At 47.9% G+C, this 25914-nt stretch overlaps 1 long non-coding RNA gene across 1 annotated transcript; it reads right to left on the bottom strand.

Moving 5' to 3' along the window:
* Positions 1-1939: 1939 nt before the first annotated feature.
* Positions 1940-2534, bottom strand: LOC124652973. Its single transcript, XR_006987779.1, has 3 exons — positions 2475-2534; positions 2082-2197; positions 1940-1974 (listed from the first exon to the last, which is right to left on the bottom strand). It is a non-coding gene; the product is annotated as an uncharacterized LOC124652973 (long non-coding RNA).
* Positions 2535-25914: the final 23380 nt, after the last annotated feature.

Below are 25914 nucleotides of genomic sequence, written 5' to 3'. Positions count from 1 at the left end.
AATACTATAAGTGTACTATAAGTGGCAACATAAAACACATTGTATCATGAAAATTTAAACAGAAAAATTGACGAACTTATAATTATCTACATCAAAAGGTTAGTAACATGATTTCGAGCATCCAAATTTAATCAATTAATAGCACCTCCACGACATGCTCTGTTTTGGCCTTGCAGAGAGAATCAAGAATACATATCCGCTAAAAAGGAAAAGGCCAACTGATGATTTCCTTTCCCATTTTTTCCCCAAGAGTGGCTTAGCAGTTAGCCAAATGTATACAAAATACATGTCTTAACCTATAGACAAAAGGGTTGCGGAAGAAAAATAAGCATTCCAGATTGTAATTGACAATGGACAGTTATTTGTTGAAACAGTGCATAATAGGCAAGATAAGAGATAATATGAACTTAAAATACTCACCTTCACTATTTCAGCAATTTCGGATTGAAAGGTCCCATCCAATGGTGACCACTATCCATATATGCTCCTGACTTGGCCCAACAAAGAAGACTCCTGATATTTTATCAGGAATTGGATCGTAGGCACTCTCACCTGTCGGAGATGTCTTTTGAGTTCTTAAAGTGTGACGTTAAAGTATTTTGCAAATCCATATGCGCTAATAAGTGTAATGTTGTCAGTTACTGACATATATTAGAAGAGCGGTAGGAAGGTGTTCGACATGCTATAATTGTATGAGTAATCCTAGAAGAGAAAGAAGTATGAGCTTGTTACCTGTAGGAGCACCGCTTAACCAACCACGTCAAGGTGGAGAAGGATGCGGAGAATTACGTGGTAGTACGGAGGTGATGTGAACAAAGGCCGCGCTGAAAATGACTATGGTAGAATCAGCTACTAAAGGAACATCTTCAGATGGAGCATACTGCTAGAATCAGATGTTCCATAACCTTACTTCAGCTGCCATGTCAAGAAAAATGATACAAAGAGATTCTCCTGCCCATTACCACCATTCCAATTTCCGAATTCTACCCAAGGAAGATTTCATGTGAGTGCACGCTCCGTCGACTTTAAGAGATTTCACTACATCAGCCATGCATTCCAAATAACTACAAGAAGAAGGTGCAGTCGATGATTCAAATGTATTACCACCATCATAATATTTCCCTAGAATAATAAAGGCAGTTAGAATCAGTACTCATATGACCAGTACAAATAAAAATAAAACATGTAATGTCATAATTTGCCCATGGAGCTCGTATTATCAATGGTTCTTTTTACAGAAGACATAGTAGTTGGACAGGGCACTACTGCTATTGAGTACTTTTCACCGACGGTTGATAAGTAGCAAAGACTACCAAGCAGAACCATTACGCTATAGCTGGTCTTGTAAAAATTGGTAACCTACATAAACAATTTTTACTAAAAATTGGTAACCTACATAAACAATTTTTACTAAAAATTGGTAAACCAGTACACTATTACTCCGCAGAGCACAACTGGATGCATGACTTTATGTCATATAACTCAACATAAAAAAATCTCCAATGCAGTTGTCTTAAAACAAGGTATAAGAATACACTTATAGGTTTCCTGAGACTACCTAACTTGATCTATAGTGAATTTTAATACAGAGCTACATTTAAACTTGGGTTAGCCTGAATTACCTCACACTTCCATTAGAAGTTGTGTTAGATAACGTATGCATTATGCTATTTTAGCACATTTTTTCTCATTTAAGTAATTTCCGACTCACAAATCCAATTAGACAGAAACAATAGATTTGCAAGATGGTACCACCACCAAGTGCTGAAATAGATTCTGAACATTGTTAATTCATGCTATACTTAGACTAAATTCATCAGAGGGTTATATTACTAACCTATGGACATAAAGATAATAGGTTGTACCTTTGAGGAGCCTTTTCACCTAGCTTCCCTGGGTTACTGCCATTTGGACAGATCCGCCACGAAGATCAACCACACAAATGTGTCTGCATATGTATTTTTGCAAGTTTACCTAGACAAACAAATGGATTCCATGGATCAAAAAAAAAAATATACTGTAACCACAAAACATTTATGCAATGTAAGCATTTGTTGATACTATCTGGCATGCGGACTCACCAAATATTTCGCCTAAGTTTTTTTTTACAAAGTGAGTTATCAGTGATGCTAGAAAGTGATTCAGTTAAAGCTAGAAACTTCTGATGCATGTCTGCAGATCAATTGTGATCGATTTCCTACAAAATAGAACATAACCAACAGTATTAAGAACAAGCACAATTTGCCATTGATGTCCTTTCATATATGATGCGAGAATCAAATAGAATGGAGGACTACTACTTGATAAGTTGAAAGAGAACTACAACAGCACTTTCAGACGGTATCACCTCATGAAATGAAAGAGAACTTGGCTATGCCCACAGCAATATCAGTGTCTAACGGAATACATTTTGTGGTAAAAACCAACAGTTCATATATATACACAAAAAATGTAACCAGATGGAGGAATATCACCATCTCTGTCGGAAGGGGAAGAGGTGTTGCCAACCCTCCCTGCGGTCGCACGGAGCTGGGCTAGCGCAAGCGGCCAATGATGGCGCAGAGTCACAACGCAGCTCGCCGGGGGAGGAGACGTTGGCCAGCCTTCAGCCTGCCAGTCGTAGTTCTATTTAAATAAGAGTCTCAAAACTGAATAAACAGCATATATCACTAAACTATGACAGCTATAAATATGTGAACCGACTGATTGGACATGCAAGTTAAATTCCGTGTAAAGCAGACATCGCCCTTTACAACTTGTTTGCAAAATCCTGCCATGACAAGATTTACTGAAACACAACCTAAATAAAGATCCCGATCCATAACCGTGACAAATCTTACCATGTTAGATTTACTAAAATATAAAGATGGATAGCTAGGTAAATATCCTAATCCATGACTCACTACGGGAGAGCACATATGTGCCGACGGCCGCCGTGTGTGCCGACGGCCAAATATCGGGGCCGTCGGCACAGAAGCATCCGGACCGCGGCGACAAAGATGGCCGTCGGCGTTAAAATGGCCGTCGGCACAAGCCGGTTGTGCCGACGGTCACCGTCGGCACAGTTCTGGCCGTCGGCACAGGACCAGTCTGGCCATCGGCACAATATTTTTTTTCTTTTTTTTTTACTACAGACCTGTGCCGACGGTTATACCGTCGGCATAGCTTTTTTCTATTTCTGCACGACAGTCTTCAAAAAGCATAACTAAATCATTCTAATTGAGAAAAATAAGTATAATATATCAAATTTTGCAGAAAAACAAGATCTATCATAGAAAAATATAAAAAATGGAATATTTAAAATACCTAAACATATATTTTTAGAAATGAGCTATAATGTTCGAGGTTTCATGGCTTTCACACACGTCAAAAATGAAAAAATTATCGCTCGTGGGTCGGATTAGAAATCCGTGTCCGGGGACTTGCTTCCCATCCTAGGGTCCACACACGTGCCAAATATGATCTCGTTTCGGCAAACTATGCCATGCTGAGGCCGTTTCCCACCTCATTTCCCCTAAAATCCATAGAACTTCGGACGTGATAGCCCTTTTCGTGAAGGTTTTTTAAAATAATTGTCGTATCCCAGTTTTAACAAATGGAGTAGTTACTATGACATATAAAATAACTTCACGCGGCTCCGTGGGATTTTTGGACTTCGTTCAAATTGTCATCTGGCCAAAACAGGGCCCCCGGGACATGCGGTATCGCCGTACCGGGCGTGCGGGTGCACCCATTCACGAACAAACTAAACGGACAAAAATTAGCACATATAATGATGCGTCGTAGAACTTAAAACAATTTTTCCGGAATTTCTGGAGCGACGGATAGTTCACCCCTAGTTCAAATCTGGTCAGTTTCAGCCGGATTCGACGGGACACCGCCGGAGGCCGCATGGGTTCTCAAAATGCTAACGAGTCCACATGTCTTGTGATAGGTGGTGCGTAGGTGGTCTACTATCATCGCACGGAGGTTTCATGTCATACTAAAATACGCCCCATGTAGCTGCTTCACAAATAAAAACCGTTTGGGCACGCTAAAAATGAAAAGATGGTCGTCCGTAGGTCGGATTAGAAATCCGCGTCCGGGATCTTGCTTCCCATCCTAGGGCCCACACACGTGCCAAATATGATCTTGTTTCGGCAAACTATGCCATACCGAGGCCGTTTCCCACCTCATTTTCCCTCGAAATCCATAGAACTCCGGATGTGATAGACCTTTTCGTGAAGGGTTTTTCAAAATAATTGCCGTATCCCAGATTTAACAAACGGAATAGTTACTATGACATATAAAATGACGTCACGCGACTCTGTGGGATTTTTTGACTTCGTTCAAATTGCCATCTGGCCAAAACAGACCCCGAGACATGCGGTATCGCCGTACGGCGTGCGGGTGCACCCATTCGCGAACAAACTAAACGGACAAAAATTAGCACATATAATGATGCGTCGTTGAACTAAAAACATTTTTTCCGGAATTTCCGGAGCGACGGATAGTTGACCCCTAGTTCAAATCCGGTCGGCTTCCGACGGATACGGCGGGACACCGCCGGAAGCCGCATGGGTTCCCAAAAAGCTAACGCGTGCAAATGTCATGTGATAGGTGGTGCTTAGGTGGTCTACTATCATCGCACGGAGGTTTCACTTCATACTAAAATGCGCCCCATGTAGCTGCTTCACAAATAAAAACCGTTTGGGCACGCTAAAAATGAAAAGATGGCCGACCGTGGATCGGATTTGAAATGCGCGTCCGGGGTCTTACTTCCCATCCTAGGGTCCACACACGTGCCAAATATGACCTTGTTTCGGCAAACTATGCCATGCCGAGGCCGTTTCCCACCTCATTTTCGATAAAGTCAGCCAAATTTAAACTAGAGGTACTTGATCTAATGCTCATGATTTTTGGGTAAGTTAACTTTGTAGGTTCAAAAGATGATATGGATGTCATATTTGTATTCCTCTCATTTTTCTGATCAATTTAGACATATTATTTGCCAAATTCGCATTTACTGATATTAATTATTCCTTATTAAATAAAAAACAAAAAATAAAATCATTTAATTGTTTTTAAAATTCTATATTATTATTATTCATATATATTCATTGTTGTTTACTTAAATAATTGTTTAGAATTTAAAAATATAGAGGTGTGACATCACGGTCAAAGGGTTAATATGATAGATATGGTAATATTAACATCAAGGTGTCATTTCTTTCAGGGAAGCTCATCCGAAGAGAACCAAGAAGTTAAGCGTGCCGAGGCCGGGAGTAGTGTGAAGATGGGTGACCAACTGGGAAGTTTAACCATAAGTGCAATTTGACCTAAGATTAAGTGTACTAAGTGTGATTGTGAAAGATTAACAAGAGAAAAAAAAATTCAATTTTTTTTTTGAATATTTTTTCAAATTTTTTTTTGAAAATTTTGAAATACTATGCCGACGGTTTTACCGTCGGCACAACAATCTATGCCGACGACCAGTCTGTGCCGACGGTGATCGGGCAGTCCCCGACCAGAACTATGCCGACGACGCTATGCTGACGGTCACCGTCGGCACAGCCTGTGCCGACGGCCTTCTAGGCTGTGCCGACGGCTGGCGGCCGTCGGCATACTCCATCTCTCCCGTAGTGATTGTGGAATATGAGGTAAAATTACTTTAACAGCCACTCCTAAATACAATTTTTTTTTATAGCAGTAGATTCCCAGATTCATCAAGTCACCAACCGAAAAGAAGAAAGTATAATCAACCACGAGCTTTTCTATCGGAAAAAGATCCAAAAGGCACGGACCTTGCAAGGAAGACCCTTGATGAGGATGTGTCCAATCTCGTGGATGGCGCTAGCCTGCTGCAGGTAGGTTCTCGCGGGGACAGGCAGACGGCGACCTTGCGCTGCGTCGAACTCGTCGGATCTAGATGGAGAGGGGTCCTTAGAAAAGAGAGGCGGTGGGAGAGCGCCCAACCAGCACAGACATGGCGTTCTTCGCCGTGGGAGAAACTCACCTCTCCTTCATAACCATAAGGAAATAGAGCACATACGACGTAGGACTGGATCTCATGCCGAGAGAGTGGCGCCGATCAAGAGTGGAGGCGGCCATCGGCGATTTTGCAAGCCAGAAGAGGAGGGGAAGGGGGAGGGGACTCGTGTAGTCATGTGTGTCTTCTCCTCGCACACACCCGGTCTCGACTCCCGAGCTAGCGACACGCAACGCACAGAACCGACATCAACAAGCGAGGCCCAACCAAGGGCCCATGAACTTGCCTCCACGTGGGACCCGCGAAAGTGACTTGCGAATCAACCACGAGAGCTCGCAACCCTGGGAGCTTAGTGCTCTTTAGGGATTTGTTCCTTGTAGCTAGCTAGCTGCTGACTGACATGATGCTTATTAGACTGCTTCTACGTCCACAACTTTTTGGTAGCTAGCTGGCCGTTGGTTTCCCTGATGATTGAGTGCTGCTAGCTTGCTTCTTCCTCCACCTTTTTTTTTCACGTAGCTTGCTGGCTGCTGCCACATTTCATAACAAATCTATGGAAAGAAAGTAACAAGAAAAAATATGCATGAACGATGTCTTACCTTGACTAGACATCCAACAATAAAAAAATGATTTAATCAAATTTCGAATAAAAAATTTAGACTACAAGGAACACAACTTTAGACTACAGGGAACAACGATACTCCGTATGAAGAACACATGTTGGCTAGTCGGGGAACAAGAATATTTCGTCCAAGTAACACATCTCGTTTACTCAAGAAAGAAGAGCCTAGATAGATCGGATGGGAACAAGAGCCTATACGGAGGGAATGACAACCTAGACGGTGAGAAACAACAACTTAGGCAGAAGGGATTAACAACCTAGATAGTGGGGAACAACAACCTACATGAAGGGGAACAACTGCCTAGACGGAAGGGAACAAATGCCTAGACATATGGGAACAACAGAATGGGCGGAGGGGAACAACAGCCTTGATGGAGGGAAACATGATAATAGATAGAGGAGAACAACAACCTAGACAATGGGGAACAACAACCTAGATTAAGGGGAGCAACAACCTACGCGGTAGGGAACAACAACCTAGAGAGAGGGGTACAACAACCATGATGGAGGGAAACAACAACCTAGACAGAGGAGCAATAGCCTAGACAGATGGAAACAACAAAATATACGAAGGGGAACAACAACCTTGACGGCGGAGAACAACACCCTAGACGGAGGAGAACAAGAGCCTAGACAGATGCAAACACTAGAATAGACGGAAGGAAACAACAACTTAGACATGGGGGAACAACAACCTACATGTAGGGGACAAGAGCCTAGGCGGGAGGGGGGAGACAAAATCCTAGAAACGGATGGGAATAATAACCTAGAGTACAAGAGGAACAATAGTTTAGACCCGTGGAACATAACACATCTACATGAGGAACATCATTTTAATCCGTGGAAAAAATCGCATCTACGAGATGAACTACATTTTAGACCCGCAAAACAAATCACATCTACACGAGGAACAAGACTCGTGGAACAACATTTATACCCGTTGAACAAAATTCTAGATCCGTGGAACAATATTTTAGACATGTGGAACACATCTCGTCTACTCGGGAAAACAAGATATTGCGTCTCCGGAACAGATGTCGTTAATCGTGGACCAAGAAACATTGCAGTCGAGGAACAATACTCGGGGAACAAGATATTGCGTCCAAGGAACACATCTTTTATATGTAGGGAACAAGACTATTGCATCCAACAAAAACAAAAACATCTCGTTTAAATAGGAAACAAGAATATGATGTGTAGAAACAAATCTCAGGAAACGAAAATATTGCATACCCAAGTTAAACAAAAATAACTTAAAAAAAAGAAATGTATTGCGTCTAGGAAACAAAAAGTGTTAAAGAACAAAAATGGAAAGAAAAACGAGTGAAAAGAAACATATATGCAAGGAAAAAATAAAAATAAAAAAACTAACTAAATCCTACTAGAAGCAACGCATACACGATGAACCAAGAAAAAAGTAAAGGCTAGCTACCCGAACCACATTGAAAGAAACGCACAGGAATGTTCAGCTCAAATAAAAGGAAGAAAGATGAATATTTGTTGTTGCTTTTTATAGAGCTCCCGTTAGAAAATAATACAGTAGAAGAAATCCACACTATCGAGTAAACATCACAACACCAGGCTAGCGGTAAGCGCAGATGGGCCGGATCAAGCGTCCACCGTAATCATATCCGTTTTTACGCAACGCAGCTATACAGATGGGCCGGCCCACAATCGTCCCGCGTTCAGCGAAACTGTGCTCGGGGGTGCACGGAAACTGGTCGGTAGCGCGCGCGCTACCTAGCACCGTTTCCGTTTCACCGAAGAGCCTGTGGTCGTGGGCCGGCCTGATCGATCAGCGTCTGATTTTCAGACAAAGAATCCTGATTTCGTCTTTCCTAATTTCTGCCGACGTGTGTCGCTGTCCGTGTCCACACCGATGGAAAGAAGTGTTTGTCGGGAGAGATAAGAAGGAAAGAAGTGTGTAGATGGAGTCGGCATCAGCGTGTCCCGATTCGCAGCAGAAGTTTCTGGAAGCGCGGGGTTGGAGAAAGTTGATGATTCCTTTCCAGTCAGCACTAAGAGCATCCCCATTGGTCTTCCCGATTTGGCCTCCGAGCTCGTTTTTCTCATCCGGACGGTGAATTTTCGCGCGCCCCCGATTTCTCTTTTTTCTCTGGATTTGGGCCTAAATACATCCGGCGAGTCCACGCCATCCCCGGTCCCCCGAGGCGCGCTCGGGGACTCCGGACGAAGCGAAAGCGCGCGAAACGCCGAGATTTCTCTCCCGCGCTTTCGCTTCGGCTTCCGCGCGAGAGATGGACCCGGCCGGTCAGCGACCGACGCATCGTCTTTCGTGCGGAGTAAAGGCTGCCGCCGGTCAGCTCGCCGCGGACGCGTAGCAGCCACGCGGCATTAAATCGCCAGCTCCAGCCCCGCCTAAATACCCCGCTCGCCGCGACGCGTCGCACCATTCCTCTTCCTCTTCCTCTTTCTTCCCTCGACCCTCGACGAGATCCATGGCGTTCAACGATGAAGACGGCGCGGCCAACAACGGCTTCCCCCGCCGGTCGCTCCACGCGTGGGAGGGGCACCTCCTCCACCGAGCGGGGTACCCCCGCCCGCCGGACACGAGGCCTCCCGGCGGCGGGTGGCGGCTAAGTGCGGGCGGCGTGCCAATCCCGCCGCCGCCCTGTGGACGCGCCCTCGAAGCCGCCATCGAGGAGGTCCGACTAACATTGTCGGACCGAGACCGCGCCGAGCCACGCTACCACCCCGACAACCCGACGGCGTGGAACTCCTACTTCCTTCGCCGGTGGGAGCAGGGAGCTCGCCGCGTACGACGGCCCGCCGCCTCCGCCTCCACGCAACAACACCGCCGGACGCAAGCGGTGGTGGAGCGTGCCGGGCCGGACGCTCGAGGCCGTCCTCGAGCACATCGAGGGCGGCAACTTCCCCCTTCTGACGATGCCCCCACTGTCGAGGGCATCGGCCAGCCGCCGCCGGGTAAGTAGCTGGCAGCCACGGCGCATGGCTGCCAGTTCGTCGTCGTCCGGTTCGGCATCGAGGTCGATCTCCAGGTCGGCGCCATCTTGGGCGCCGGTGAAAAAGGAACCGTCTTCCCCGCCGAGCACCCGCGCGCTCGGCCGCGGCGGGATCGTCATCCGCGAGCCCTCGACGGCGCAAGGACGGCTCCGCCCCAAGCGCGAACCCGACACCTCCGGCGAGCGGAAGCGCAAGCCGGCGAAGGTGAAGGTGGAGGAGGCCGAAAGCGCCAAGGACGCCGCCATCCTCGAGGCCGTCATGGCGAGGTCCCTCCAGGACCTCGTTCCCGCCGAGAACGCCATGCCCCTCGACCAGGCCTGCGCCTGGTCAAGGGAGCAGTGGGAGAAGGAGGAGGCGGAGCGGCAGGCGAGGCTCCTCGAGGACGTCGCTCGCTACCGCCGGCCTGCGACTCCTCCATCCGGCGTCGCCGTCCCCGTCATCGACCTCGAGGGGTCCGACGACGACTGGTACAAGCCATCGCCGTCTCCGCCTCGCACCAGTGGCCGGTGGGGAGACGCCGGCCAAGGCAGCAGCCAGGCGGCGTCGGCGCCGCCGCAGTTCGACGACGACGGCTCCGACGATGATGGCGCCGGCGGCGACGGCGACTACACGGTGTTCTACCGCCATCTCGGCATGTAGAGCGCCGTGTTTTAATATTTAGAGTTCTATTCCCCTGGCCGAATTCGAAATATAGTCGAATTCGGCCCCTATGTATGAACTTCGCCTTCTATATAGTAAATATCATTAAAGTTAGTCTAAATTCAATCGTTTTTGCCGTATTTTGTCAAGTTTCCGTTTTTCAAATTTAGATCGGCGTCTTCGCCTGAGATCGCGGCTGGCAAACTAGTCCTCCCCACGCCAAATTTACGTCCAATCCGGACGTAAATTTCCCCGGATTTCGGCGTGGGGAGGGCAAACGAGTGGAGATGCTCTAAGTACGCAAGTTGCACATCGTTAGCACTAGTGAAAAATCACTCATCAATACCGGTTTTAGAAGAGCTTTTGTACCGGTTAAGCAACCGGTACAAAAGGTTCAGTACAAAAGGCCCCTCCTTTGGTACCGGTTCCTTACGAACCGGTATTAAAGGAACCTCCACGTGGGCACGCAGGAGAGCGTAGAGCGGGGGAGATTTGGTACCGGTGTATAATACAAAAATGCATAAATCTCTGCCGCGGCAGAGAATTCAGGGTTTAGGGTTTTAGGAGGGGTTTAGGGGTATCAGACCATTTCATATCGCGTCGATGCGCCTGCTACGCGTTTGGGTTTAGGTAGTACATGAAGATAAAGGTGATGCATAGCAACTTGGTGCATATAATATAACACATGTAATTGCATAAGATGCAAATTAAGTAGTACATGCATGAAGATCGATCTTCATGCATATATAATGGTACTCTCTGAGGCATACTATCTATTACATGTAGCATAGTGGTGCTCTCCGAGTCAAACTATATGTTACATGTAGATCTTCATTCATAGTGGTGTCGTGGTATCGTCACGGCATATGCCATAGGGTGGCTAAAGAGAGTGGTTCCTACTATGATCTTACGGCGGTATCCGGATGCGGGTATGGGCACGAGCGACACGGCGATGTACCCAGGTTCGAGGCCCTCCTGTGGAGGTAACACCTCTACTCCTGCTATGAGTGTATAAGAAGTATCACAGTACAATGGTGCTCCTTGAGTTGTATCCGGCTGCTCCTGGGAGGCTAAGGTAGACGAAGGTCTCTCTCACAGGGCAGCGCTAAGACTAGAATGAATGAAAGGATCGATCGTCCCCTCGCACGAGAGGGGTGGCTCAGCTTATATAGACGCTAGCAAATATACAATGAAGTCCCTATGACCTATTGGTCGGCTGGCCGGCTTCGGCTCCTGCTCCTTCCCAATGCGTCGACGTCAGGAGCCGTTGAGGCGTTGAGGCACGTCCCATCCGCCTGCCGAATTCAGCGGTATGGAGAGGAAGTGTCCCTGTCGCCATCGATGGCATGTAGCCGCACGGCGCGGCGTGAGCCATGATGGCCTGTCGAGCGAGAGGCACTGTTGCTCTACAGTACCCCACACTTTACGGTAGGTGAGATCATCGTGGACTTTAGGAGCCGGATCACCTTTCCAGTTCCTTCTCCTGCAAGGCTCACCAGCTTCGAGCCAGTCAGGGGAGAGATCAACCAAGCCGGATATGACAAGTTGAAGCCGGCCCAGCCATAGCGCAGATGGCCATGGCCAGACCGACATGGACTTTGAACCAGCCGGCTCCCAAGGCAGCCGGCCACGGCTCCAGCCGGCTGCTCCTCAGCCGGCCTTTGCCGCGGGCCAGCCGGCCTTGAGATAGCTGTTCTCAGTCTTTTGCCCTACCCGGGGTCTTCCCCCCGACATTAGCCCCTGAAGCTGGCAATGTCCTTCATAAAGAAGGACCTGGGCAGGTTTTCCTGACCATTAGTCTTTGATTCCGTAGATTCTGTTTGAAAAGCACTTGAGGGGCCGGCTGAGAATTTTCGTTCAGCCGGCTGCGCCCCCGTTCGGCTTGCCTCATCCGGCTACTTTCTAGCCGGACGCCGCTTTGTTTTGCGGGTTTTTATATTTTACAAGTGTTGGAGATGCCTCCGCCTTGCTGAGGGAGTTTGGGCCGGATTGGAGAAATCGTCCGGCTGCGGCTTAGGCGCGCCGGAGTTTCCGCCGCCTCGGGCCCTGCGTCCGACTTGACCGGCTCTGACGGATGCACCGCTGTGTCCCTTCGTATGGTCACATCAATGCCCCCTCCGGATTCTTTGCGGTAGTGGGTGTCGTGGCGTGTCCGTTATTGGTAACCGTTGGGAGGAGTGGGGGAGTTCGTGGCGCAACAGATCCGCGCGCCGCGGCCCACGTTCGCCACTTGTCCTTCCCCAGGCGTCTTTAAATGCGGGCGGAGCGGTACCGAGACGGCCCTCCGCACCACTCTTCGTCTTCGTGCCCAGGCTCTGTCTCTCTCCTGCGCTCGAGCAGCTCATCGTGCCCGATCGATTTTGCCGGCGAATCCCTGGCGAACTCCGGCGACCCGCTGCGGCCAAACTCCTCCGCCGGCCCGCAGCCTTTTCTTCGTCGATCTGGCGCCACGGGTCCCCGTGTGTCCACGGTACGTCCTTCGCCGCCGCGCTCGCCGCCGTCGAGCGGCTCTTCTTCGCCCTTCGATCTTTCTTGGTCCTCTTCCTCTTCTTCCTCCTCCTCGACCATGGCTCCCCCAAGCGGATCATGGGTGGGCTCCTACATGAGGGAGGACGATATCGCTTGCCTCGTTCGCCTTCTCCGGATACCCCCGGAGGTGGTTTCACGGGCGCCGGGGGAGGAGGTGGAGCCGGACCCGCAGCCCGGCGAGCGCGTCGTCTTCGGGGCGCACTTCGACCGGGGGTTGGGCCTGCCGGCTTCGCCTTTTCTCCGGCAATTTCTCGATTACTTTGGCCTGCAGCCGCACCACCTGCCGGCCAATGCTTTCGTCACTTTGAGCTGCTACGTGGCCTTCATGGAGGGCTACGCCGGCTTGTGGCCCGACATCGACTTCCGGACCCGGCTCTTCTACCTGAAGACGCAGACGACTGACGGCCAGATGCGAGCCTGCGGCGCCGCCTCCATCTACTCTCGTCCGGCTACGCCCTTCCCGAAGATTCCGACGGTGGACTCGGTGAAGAAGTGGCAGATGTCGTTCTTTTACGTGAAGTATGACAACCCGGCGTTCGACCGGATCAACCTGCCAGAGTACGACCCGGCTCCGCCAATCGGCCGGCTCCGCTGGGGCGGCAACGTCAAGTCGGCGGACACAGATGCAGAGGTGAACCTGCTCTGGGACTTCCTTACGGAGTGTACCACCCAGGGCCGGTTGTGCGCATCCGACCTCCTCTGCTGCTACGCCTCCCGCTGGGTGCTGCCGCTACAGTCCCGCAGCCACAAGATCTGCCACATGTCCGGTCAGTTTGATCCGACACGGACGTCTAAGGTGGAGCTGACCAAGGCCCAGATTGCCTCGCAGGTGAACTTTGTCTCTCAGGCGAAGTTGCCCGATACCTGGAACTGGGGGCTGGAGCCCTACAGCCGGCAGGAGCTGCCGCCTGCGGTAAGTCTTTTTCTTCTGGCCGGATACCGGCTTGTGGCTGCGTGGCCAGCTTTTATCTTATTGTTTTTTGGTTTGTCTGCAGCTCTTCGACTGCCAGGCGGTTGAGGACGGCGATCTGGAGCACAGGCGGTGGACGCCGGATCATGTCGATCCGGCTGACCAAGCCGGCGATGATGAGAGCCGGGAGGCGGCTGATCAAGCCGGCCAGGGGGAACACAACCCACCACCTTCTCCGCACCAGCCGGAGGAGGAGGAGGAGGAGGAGGAGGAGGAAGAGGCGACGTCCGCCTCGGTGCCGATCCGGGCGGTGCCCGTGTCAATGAGGCCGCCTTCCACCTCGACGACTTCCTCGTCCGCGCCCTAGGGGAAGAAGCGGGCGAGTGACCGGTCCACGGCCATGCTGGAGGCGAAGGTGAAGAAGCAGCGCCGGATGGGGCCCAAGAAGGTTCCGGAAGCGGCCGGGTGAGTTTCTTTCTCTCGTTGTTTGATTCCTTTTCTTTCCTTCTTTTTGCTTATCTTTTTCTTGTTTGACCGACTAGGGCCGCTATAAAATTTTCCAAGGGCGGCGGCTCTCGGCCGACTCCCAGCGTCGTGTCGCCGGTCCAGCGGCAGAGGAGGGAGCCGACTCCGCAGCCTACGCCGCGTGCGCGCACGCCACCCGTCGTCGTGCCGCCTGTGGTCACGCCGCCTGCCGCGGAGGCAGGCTCTTCAGCTGCACCTTCTTCGGATGCGCCCGGCTCCGGCTCTCGGAGTGAGCCGGCTCGCCGCGTCGGCCAGCCGACCCTCGACGATCTCTTCCCGCGCCGCACTCGGCTTATAGAGCCTGCGGCCGGAGTCGGCGGGGCCGCGCCTGACGTTGTTGTCCTTGACGCAAGTTCGGACGAAGTGCCGCCTGCGCCAGGGTCTGCCGTCCCTACCGGGCCAACTGCATCGGCCGCGCCGCCTCCATCTTCGGAGCCGGCGAGGGAGGAGCCGGTGGGGCAGGAGCCGGCGCGCTCGGCTGACGCCGATGCTCGGGCGCTGGTGACGATGAAGGCCCCGGCGGAGCCGCCTCAAGGTCTTCATGTTTCCATGGCCGCCTCGCTACTCAATGTGGTGTCCGCCTCCGACTCCAGCCTTGGCTCGGCCGGCACCATGGAGAAGGTTTGGCACGAGGCGAACGCCTGTGAGGTGACCAGCCGGGACGGACGTGCGGGCGTGGTGCCTATGGAGATGTTCTTCTCCGGCTTCCGCACCCACCTTAAGGCCAAAGCCGCCGAGACCGAAGTCCGCCTGGCACGGCTGGAGGCGGCTGACAAGGTTAGTTCATATCTATGTTATTTTTTGCAATCTTGCTATTATCCTGGTAGCCCTCCGAGGCATGGGCCGGCTTGCTTGGAGCCGGTCCGGGTTTCGCTTAGACGCTTATCTTCGTGTTTTCCTCAGACGGTTTCGGAGAGGCGAACCGCCTTGTACAACCAGCTTGTGGCTAGCTACCACAAGGCCAAGATCGAGCGCGCCGACATGGCCCGCGAGCTGGAGGCCGCCAAGGGTAAGACTCTTTCCTTTTTGACTGTTTCTTTTTTCTTTAGTTTCATCTGGCTGACGGCTTCTTTTGCCGGCTTGCAGCTGTTGCCGCTCGGGTCCCGCAGTTAGAGGAGGATCTTCGGGCCGCCCGCGCCCAATGCGCCGAAAGCGAGCAGGCGGTCCGGACTGCTGCTGCCAAGGCGAAGGAGACCGAGGGAGAGCTGGCGCGGCTGCGCCGGCTTGAGGCTAACCACCTCACTAAGCTCGCTTCCCTCAAACAGGCTGAGCAGGCGAAGGTGGAGGACCTCAGCAAGCGGCTGGATGAGGTGGACCGGCAGCGCCTGCAACTTCGGGATGAGGTGACCTCCAAGTCCAACGAGCTGTCGGCCACCGCCAAGCGGTGGGTGGAAGAAATTAGCGCGCTTGACCGCGGCTTGGCGGGTGAGTCTTTATATTTTCTTCCTTTCCCTTTGCCGGCTTTCAGCTGTCGGCTGCCGGCATAGGTTGGCAGCCGGCAGCTAAAACCACTTCAGTTTTCGAGATCTCCATCTTCAGGCTGGGGGCAGGCGGTTCTTGCCGGTGCCGCCAGTCTTTTTTTTTACTTCGATGATCTCCATCTTCAGGCTGGGGGCAGGCGGTTCTTGCCGGCTGCCGCCAGTCTGCTTTTAACTTCGATGATCTCCATCTTCAGGCTGGGGGCAGGCGGTTCTTGCCGGCTGCCGCCAGTCTGCTTTTTTTAAACTTTGAAATTTTGTATTTTTCTCTCCTTTCCCCGGCTTGCGGCTGATTGCAGTCGGCAAGGATCTGCCGGCTGTGGTCAGCTGGATCTTCAAAAAAAATTTAACATGCTTTCTCTTTGCAGCGGCCTTCCCTGAGGTGCAGGCGGCGGCACTAGCGGCAGCCGGCAGGGCGCGGGATGCCCGGAGACAGGCTACTGGTGAGCAAAGCTCCGACTACTTCTCCATGGACGACTACTTGGCGTCCATGGCCGCCCGCGTCGAACCGATTACTATGCTTGGCTGTCGGGAAACCGGATCACGGTACTGAGTCGGCCGCGTGAGAGGGTGCAAGCCAATCGGCAAAAGCAATAGAGTATGCGAAAAACTTTTGAAATCGACGCTCTTGGCGTTTGCTTTTTCATAGCTTACAAAAGGAGTACAAGGGATACATACATTCCTGCTCTCAAGTATAAAATGGGCGAAGCAAGTTGACATTCCAGGGACGTTTAGTCTCCTCGTCAGTTTTGTTCGACTTGTTTTTCTTAGCCTCTTGGGCATATATGAGATATTAGGACTCGTTGCCTACCGCCTTGCTCACGATGAAGGGACCCTCCCATGGGGATGACAGTTTATGCTGTCCGGCTGTCCGCTGGATCAGCCAGAGCACTAGGTCTCCTTCTCGGAATGCTAAGGGCTGGACCTTCCGGCTGTGATAGCGTCGGAGGCTTTGCTGATATATGGCGGATCTGGACACAGCCAGCAGTCGGGCCTCTTCGACCAGGTCGACTCCATCTTCACGAGCTTCTTTAGCTTCAGCTTCTGTGTACAGCTTGATATCAGTCGGCAGGACGGCTTCGGCCCCATATACGAGGAAGAATGGTGTGTAGCCGACTGAGCGGTTTGGCGTTGTACGCAGGCTCCACAGTACATGGGGCAGTTCTTCAATCCAGCAGCCGGCTGCTCGCTCGAGCGGCTCCACCAGCCGGGGCCGGATGCCGGCTAGGATCAAGCCGTTGGCCTTCTCCACTTGCCCGTTGGACTCCGGATGCGCCACGAATGCTAGGTCCATTCGGATCCCCATTTCCTCGCAATAGCGAGAGAAGATGCCTTGGGTGAAGTTGCTGCCGTTGTCGGTGATGATGCTGTGGGGGTAGCCGTATCTCACGATTATCTTCTTGAGGAATGTGACAGCTGTGGAGCCGTCCAGCTTCTTGATCGGCTTGGCCTCAATCCACTTGGTGAATTTGTCAATCATTACCAAGAGGTGCGTCATGCCGCCTTGGGCAGTTATGAACGGGCCCACCATATCCAGGCCCCATACGGCAAACGACCAGGTGATGGGGATGGTTTTCAGGGCGGAAGCCGGCGAGTGCCTTTTCTTGGCGAAGCGCTGACAGTCGTTGCATTTCTTCACCAGTTCTTCTGCGTCTCTGAGCGCAGTCGGCTAGTAAAAACCGTGCCTGAAGGCTTTGCCTACTATGGCTCTGGAGGAGGCGTGGTGGCCGCATTCTCCCTGATGGATTTCCCGTAGGAGTTCAATCCCTTCAGCCGGCTCGACACACCGCTGGAACACCCCACTTACGCTGTGTTTATACAGCTGGTGGTTGATAATGGTATAGGCCTTAGCCCTTCTCTCAATCTGCCTGGCTTGGACCCTCTCATCGGGCAGCATACCATTGATACGTCTCCGACGTATCGATAATTTCTTATGTTCCATGCCACATTATTGATGATATCTACATGTTTTATGCATACTTTATGTCATATTTATGCATTTTCCGGCACTAACCTATTAACGAGATGCCGAAGAGCCGATTGCTCGTTTTCTGCTGTTTTTGGTTTTAGAAATCCTAGTAAGGAAATATTCTCGGAATTGGACGAAATCAACGCCCAGGGGCCTATTTTTCCACGAAGCTTCCAGAAGACCGGAGGACTTACAAAGTGGGGCCACGAGGCGATGCCACACTAGGGCGGCGCAGCCTGGGCCCTGGCCGCGCGGCCCTGGTGTGTGGGCCCCTCGTGACGCCCCTTTACCTGCCCTTCCGCCTACATATAGTCTTCGTCGCGAAACCCCCAGTACCGAGAGCCACGATACGGAAAACCTTCCAGAGACGCCGCTGCCGCCAATCCCATCTCGGGGGATTCAGGAGATCGCCTCCGGCACCCTGCCGGAGAGGGGAATCATCTCCCGGAGGACTCTTCACCGCCATGGTCGCCTCCGGAGTGATGAGTGAGTAGTTCACCCCTGGACTATGGGTCCATAGCAGTAGCTAGATGGTCGTCTTCTCCTTATGTGCTTCATTGTCGGATCTTGTGAGCTGCCTAACATGATCAAGATCATCTATCCGTAATGCTATATGTTGTGTTTGTTGGGATCCGATGGATAGAGAATACTATGTTATGTTGATTATCAATCTATTACCTATGTGTTGTTTATGATCTTGCATGCTCTCCGTTATTAGTAGAGGCTCGGCCAAGTTTTTACTCTTAACTCCAAGAGTGAGTATTTATGCTCGATAGTGGGTTCATGCCTCCATTAAATGCGGGACGAGTGATGGAAAGTTCTAACGTTGTGGATGTCGTTGTTGCCACTAGGGATAAAACATTGATGCTATGTCCGAGGATGTAGTTATTGATTACATTACGCACCATACTTAATGCAATTGTCCGTTGTTTGCAACTTAATACTTGGAAGGGGTTCGGATGATAACCTCGAAGGTGGACTTTTTAGGCATAGATGCATGCTGGATAGCGGTCTATGTACTTTGTCGTAATGCCCAATTAAATCTCACAATACTCATCATATCATGTATGTGCATGGTCATGCCCTCTCTATTTGTCAATTGCCCAACTGTAATTTGTTCACCCAACATGCTATTTATCTTATGGGAGAGACACCTCTAGTGAACTGTGGACCCCGGTCCATTCTTTTACATCGAATACAATCTACTTGCAATACTTGTTTTACTTGTTTTACGCAAACAATCATCATCCACACTATACATCTAATCCTTTGTTACAGCAAGCCGGTGAGATTGACAACCTCACTTGTTTCGTTGGGGCAAAGTATTTTGGTTGTGTTGTGCGGGTTCCACGTTGGCGCCGGAATCCCCGGTGTTGCGCCGCACTACACTCCTCCGCCATCAACCTTCAACGTGCTTCTTGGCTCCTCCTGGTTCGATAAACCTTGGTTTCTTTCCGAGGGAAAACTTGCTACTCGTACGCATCACACCTTCCTCTTGGGGTTCCCAACGGACGTGTCGACTCGCACGCATCAAGCTCTTTTTACGGCGCCGTTGTCGGGGAGATCAAGACACGTCTGCAAGGGGAGTCTCCACAATCCAATCTCTTTACTTTGTTTTTGTCTTGCTTTATTTTATTTACTTTCTTGTTTGCTGCATTATATCAAAACACAAAAAAAATTAGTTGCTAGCTTTACTTTATTTACTGTCTTGCACTTTATATCAAAAACACAAAAAAAAATAGTTACTTGCATTTGCTTTACTTATTTCAACATGTTTCCTTTTAATTTTACTGTAAAAGATATACCTGTGGAACAAGGGTCTATAATTGGAAGAGATAATATAGAAGAATTTTTCACCCATGTTAGTATGCATGAAGATCTTAAAGATATACCCCTTGCAAAAGCTGTCCCTACTTATGAAGATGCCTCTGTTTGTTTGATACGCATGATGGAAGCTAGATTTATTAGTCTTAACCCCATGATACAACACATGTTTCTTACACTTTATGATATGGAGCGGGGAGAGAAGAGAGATTTTGTTCTAAAAGTCTTAGTGCGAGAATTTGCGGATATAGCTAAAGAAGCTAGAAAAGTTTTTAGTAAGCATGAGAGGATTGGTATGATCACCGATTTTAAAAGAACACTTGAAAAAATGGATATGGATAGAATTAAGTACACTAATAGTGTTAATGATGGTGGGGAGATTAAAGCACCAATACCATGTAAGCTCCTAGCGATGCATGAAGCTCTAGATGATAATTATGCTTGGCTTGTTCCTGAAAATATTGTTTGATGAGAGTAGCAAGCCCAAGACTAATGAAAAGGGAGCCGCTGAAACCTATGTATCCAAAATACTATGCATGGTTGAGAAAACTCCAAACCCCAGCTGTCGATGCATCATCTCTTGATAACACTTGATACACACTTTACGCGCCTAGGCGAAAGGCGTTAAAGAAAAGCGCTTATGGGAGACAACCCATGTTTTTAATACAATACTTTTATTTTATATTTGAGTCTTGGAAGTTGTTACTACTGTAGCAACCTCTCCTTATCTTAGTTTTGTGCATTTTTGTGCCAAGTAAAGTCTTTGATAGTAACGTTCATACTAGATTTGGATTACTGCGCAGAAACAGATTTCTTTGCTGTCACGAATCTGGGCCTAATTCTCTGTAGGTAACTCATAAAATTATGCCAATTTACGTGAGTGATCCTTAGATATGTACGCAACTTTCATTCAATTTGGGCATTTTCATCTGAGCAAGTCTGGAGCCTCAATAAAATTCGTATTTACGAACTGTTCTGTTTTGATAGATTCTGCCTTTTATTTCGCATTGCCTCGTTTTGATATGCTTGATGGATTTTTCGATTCCATTGACTTTCAGTAGCTTTGTGCAATGTCCAGAAGTGTTAAGAATGATTATGTCACCTCTGAACATGTAAATTTTAATTGTGCACTAACCCTCTAATGAGTTGTTTTGAGTTTGGTGTGGAGGAAGTTTTCAAGGATCAAGAGAGGGAGATGATACAATATGATCGAGGAGAGTGAAAGCTCTAAGCTTGGGGATGCCCCGGTGGTTCACCCCTGCATATTTTAAGAAGACTCAAGCGTCTAAGTTTGGGGATGCCCAAGGCATCCCCTTCTTCATCGACAACATTATCAGGTTCCTCCCCTGAAACTATATTTTTATTCCATCACATCTTATGTGCTTTGCTTGGAGCGTCGGTTTGTTTTTGTTTTTGTTTTTGTTTGAATAAAATGGATCCTAGCATTCATTGTGTGGGAGAGAGACACGCTCCGCTGTTGCATATGGACAAATATGTCCTTAGGCTTTACTCATAGTATTCATGGCGAAGGTTGAATCTTCTTCGTTAAATTGTTATATGGTTGGAATCGGGAAATGCTACATGTAGTAATTCTAAAATGTCTTGAATAATTTGATACTTGGCAATTGTTGTGCTCATGTTTAAGCTCTTGCATCATATACTTTGCACCTATTAATGAAGAAATACATAGAGCTTGCTAAAATTTGGTTTGCATAATTGGTCTCTCTAAAGTCTAGATAATTTCTAGTATTGAGTTTGAACAACAAGGAAGACGGTGTAGAGTCTTATAATATTTACAATATGTCTTTTATGTGAGTTTTGCTGCACCGGTTCATCCTTGTGTTTGTTTCAAATAACCTTGCTAGCCTAAACCTTGTATCGAGAGGGAATACTTCTCATGCATCCAAAATCCTTGAGCCAACCACTATGCCATTTGTGTCCACCATACCTACCTACTACATGGTATTTCTCCGCCATTCCAAAGTAAATTGCTTGAGTGCTACCTTTAAAATTTCCATTCTTTACCTTTGCAATATATAGCTCATGGGACAAATAGCCTAAAAACTATTGTGGTATTGAATATGTACTTATGCACTTTATCTCTTATTAAGTTGCTTGTTGTGCGATAACCATGTTCCTGGGGACGCCATCAACTACTCTTTGTTGAATATCATGTGAGTTGCTATGCATGTCCGTCTTGTCTGAAGTAAGGGAGATTTACCACTCATTTAATGGTTAGAGCATGCATAATGTTAGAGAAGAACATTGGGCCGCTAACTAAAGCCATAATCCATGGTGGAAGTTTCAGTTTTGGACATATATCCTCAATCTCATATGAGAACATTAATTGTTGCTACATGCTTATGCATTAAAGAGGAGTCCATTATCTGTTGTCTATGTTGTCCCGGTATGGATGTCTAAGTTGAGAATAATCAAAAGCGAGAAATCCAATGCGAGCTTTCTCCTTAGACCTTTGTACAGGCGGCATAGAGGTACCCCTTTGTGACACTTGGTTAAAACATGTGTATTGCGATGACAATCCCGGTAATCCAAGCTAATTAGGACAAGGTGCGGGCACTATTAGTATACTATGCATGAGGCTTGCAACTTGTAAGATATAATTTACATGATACATATGCTTTATTACTACAGTTGACAAAATTGTTTCTTGTTTTCAAAACCAAAGCTCTAGCACAAATATAGCAATCAATGCTTCCCTCTGCGAAGGGCCTTTCTTTTACTTTTATGATTGAGTCAGTTCACCTATCTCTCTCCACCTCAAGAAGCAAACACTTGTGTGAAGCTGTGCATTGATTCCTACATACTTGCATATTGCACTTGTTATATTACTTTACATTGACAATATCCATGAGATATACATGTTATAAGTTGAAAGCAACCGCTGAAACTTAATCTTCCTTTGTGTTGCTTCAATACCTTTACTTTGATTTATTGCTTTATGAGTTAACTCTTATGCAAGACTTATTGATGCTTGTCTTCAAAGTACTATTCATGAAAAGTCTTTGCTTTATGATTCATTTGTTTACTCATGTCATTACCATTGTTTTGATCGCTGCATTCATTACATATGCTTACAATAGTATGATCAAGGTTATGATGGCATGTCACTCCGGAAATTATCTTTGTTATCGTTTACTCGCTCGGGACGAGCGAGAACTAAGCTTGGGGATGCCGATACGTCTCCGACGTATCGATAATTTCTTATGTTCCATGCCACATTATTGATGATATCTACATGTTTTATGCATACTTTATGTCATATTTATGCATTTTCCGGCACTAACCTATTAACGAGATGCCGAAGAGCCGATTCGTTGTTTTCTGCTGTTTTTGGTTTCGAAATCCTAGTAAGGAAATATTCTCGGAATTGGACGAAATCAACGCCCGGGGGCCTATTTTTGCCACGAAGCTTCCGGAAGACCGAGAGGACATACGAAGTGGGGCCACGAGGCGACGCCACACTAGGGCGGCGCGGCCCGGGCCCTGGCCGCGCGGCCCTGGTGTGTGGGGCCCTCGTGACGCCCCTTGATCTGCCCTTCCGCCTACATATAGTCTTCGTCGCGAAACCTCCAGTACCGAGAGCCACGATACGGAAAACCTTCCAGAGACGCCGCCTCCGCCAATCCCATCTCGGGGGATTCAGGAGATCGCCTCCGGCACCCTGCCGGAGAGGGGAATCATCTCCCGGAGGACTCTTCACCGCCATGGTCGCCTCCGGAGTGATGAGTGAGTAGTTCACCCCTGGACTATGGGTCCATAGCAGTAGCTAGATGGTCGTCTTCTCCTTATGTGCTTCATTGTCGGATCTTGTGAGCTGCCTAACATGATCAAGATCATCTATCCGTAATGCTATATGTTGTGTTTGTTGGGATCCGATGGATAGAGAATACTATGTTATGTTGATTATCAATCTATTACCTATGTGTTGTTTATGATCTTGCATGCTCTCCGTTATTAGTAGAGGCTCTGGCCAAGTTTTTACTCTTAACTCCAAGAGGGAGTATTTATGCTCGATAGTGGGTTCATGCCTCCATTAAATGCGGGACAATGACGAGAAAGTTCTAAGGTTGTGGATGTGTTGTTGCCACTAGGGATAAAACATTGATGCTATGTCCAGAGGATGTAGTTATTGATTACATTACGCACCATACTTAATGCAATTGTCTGTTGTTTGCAACTTAATACTGGAAGGGGTTCGGATGATAACTCTGAAGGTGGACTTTTTAGGCATAGATGCATGCTTGGATAGCGGTCTATGTACTTTGTCGTAATGCCCAATTAAATCTCACAATACTCATCATATCATGTATGTGCATGGTCATGCCCTCTCTATTTGTCAATTGCCCAATCGTAATTTGTTCACCCAACATGCTATTTATCTTATGGGAGAGACACCTCTAGTGAACTGTGGACCCCGGTCCATTCTTTTACATCGAATACAATCTACTTGCAATACTTGTTTCTACTGTTTTACGCAAACAATCATCATCCACACTATACATCTAATCCTTTGTTACGGCAAGCCGGTGAGATTGACAACCTCAGCTGTTTCGTTGGGGCAAAGTACTTTGGTTGTGTTGTGCAGGTTCCACGTTGGCGCCGGAATCCCTGGTGTTGCGCCGCACTACACTCCTGCCGCCATCAACCTTCAACGTGCTTCTTGGCTCCTCCTGGTTCGATAAACCTTGGTTTCTTTACGAGGGAAAACTTGCTATCGTACGCATCACACCTTCCTCTTGGGGTTCCCAACGGACGTGTCGACTGCACGCCATCAAGCTCTTTTTCTGGCGCCGTTGCCGGGGAGATCAAGACACGCTGCAAGGGGAGTCTCCACAATCCAATCTCTTTACTTTGTTTTTGTCTTGCTTTATTTTATTTACTTTCTTGTTTGCTGCATTATATCAAAACACAAAAAAATTAGTTGCTAGCTTTACTTTATTTACTGTCTTGCACTTTATATCAAAAACACAAAAAAATTAGTTACTTGCATTTGCTTTACTTATTTCAACATGTTTCCTTTTAATTTTACTATAAAAGATATACCTGTGGGACAAGGGTCTATAATTGGAAGAGATAATATAGAAGAATTTTTCACCCATGTTAGTATGCATGAAGATCTTAAAGATATACCCCTTGCAAAAGCTGTCCCTACTTATGAAGATGCCTCTGTTTGTTTGATACGCATGATGGAAGCTAGATTTATTAGTCTCAACCCCATGATACAACACATGTTTCTTACACTTTACGATATGGAGCGGGGAGAGAAGAGAGATTTTGTTCTAAAAGTCTTAGTGCGAGAATTTGCGGATATAGCTAAAGAAGCTAGAAAAGTTTTTAGTAAGCATGAGAGGCTTGGTATGATCACCGATTTTAAAAGAACACTTGAAAAAATGGATATGGATAGAATTAAGTACACTAATAGTGTTAATGATGGTGGGGAGATTAAAGCACCAATACCATGTAAGCTCCTAGCGATGCATGAAGCTCTAGATGATAATTATGCTTGGCTTGTTCCTGAAAATTTGTTTGATGAGAGTAGCAAGCCCAAGACTAATGAAAAGGGAGCCGCTGAAACTTATGTATCCAAAATACTATGCATGGTTGAGAAAACTCCAAACCCCGTACTGTCGATGCATCATCTCTTGATAACACTTGATACACACTTTCGCGCCTAGCTGAAAGGCGTTAAAGAAAGCGCTTATGGGAGACAACCCATGTTTTTACTACAGTACTTTTATTTTATATTTGAGTCTTGGAAGTTGTTTACTACTGTAGCAACCTCTCCTTATCTTAGTTTTGTGCATTGTTGTGCCAAGTAAAGTCGTTGATAGTAAGGTTCATACTAGATTTGGATTACTTGCGCAGAAACAGATTTCTTTGCTGTCACGAATCTGGGCCTAATTCTCTGTAGGTAACTCATAAAATTATGCCAATTTACGTGAGTGATCCTTAGATATGTACGCAACTTTCATTCAATTTGGGCATTTTCATCTGAGCAAGTCTGGAGCCTCAATAAAATTCGTATTTACGAACTGTTCTGTTTTGATAGATTCTGCCTTTTATTTCGCATTGCCTGTTTTGATATGCTTGATGGATTTTTCGATTCCATTGACTTTCAGTAGCTTTGTGCAATGTCCAGAAGTGTTAAGAATGATTATGTCACCTCTGAACATGTAAATTTTAATTGTGCACTAACCCTCTAATGAGTTGTTTTGAGTTTGGTGTGGAGGAAGTTTTCAAGGATCAAGAGAGGGAGATGATACAATATGATCAAGGAGAGTGAAAGCTCTAAGCTTGGGGATGCCCCGGTGGTTCACCCCTGCATATTTTAAGAAGACTCAAGCGTCTAAGCTTGGGGATGCCCAAGGCATCCCCTTCTTCATCGACAACATTATCAGGTTCCTCCCCTGAAACTATATTTTTATTCCATCACATCTTATGTGC

Source organism: Lolium rigidum, chromosome 5, assembly GCF_022539505.1.
Source record: "Lolium rigidum isolate FL_2022 chromosome 5, APGP_CSIRO_Lrig_0.1, whole genome shotgun sequence".
In the NCBI taxonomy this organism is placed as follows: Eukaryota; Viridiplantae; Streptophyta; class Magnoliopsida; order Poales; family Poaceae; genus Lolium; species Lolium rigidum.
The sequence above is the reverse complement of the archived record's forward strand: the minus strand, read 5'-3'. Positions and strand labels throughout refer to the sequence as shown.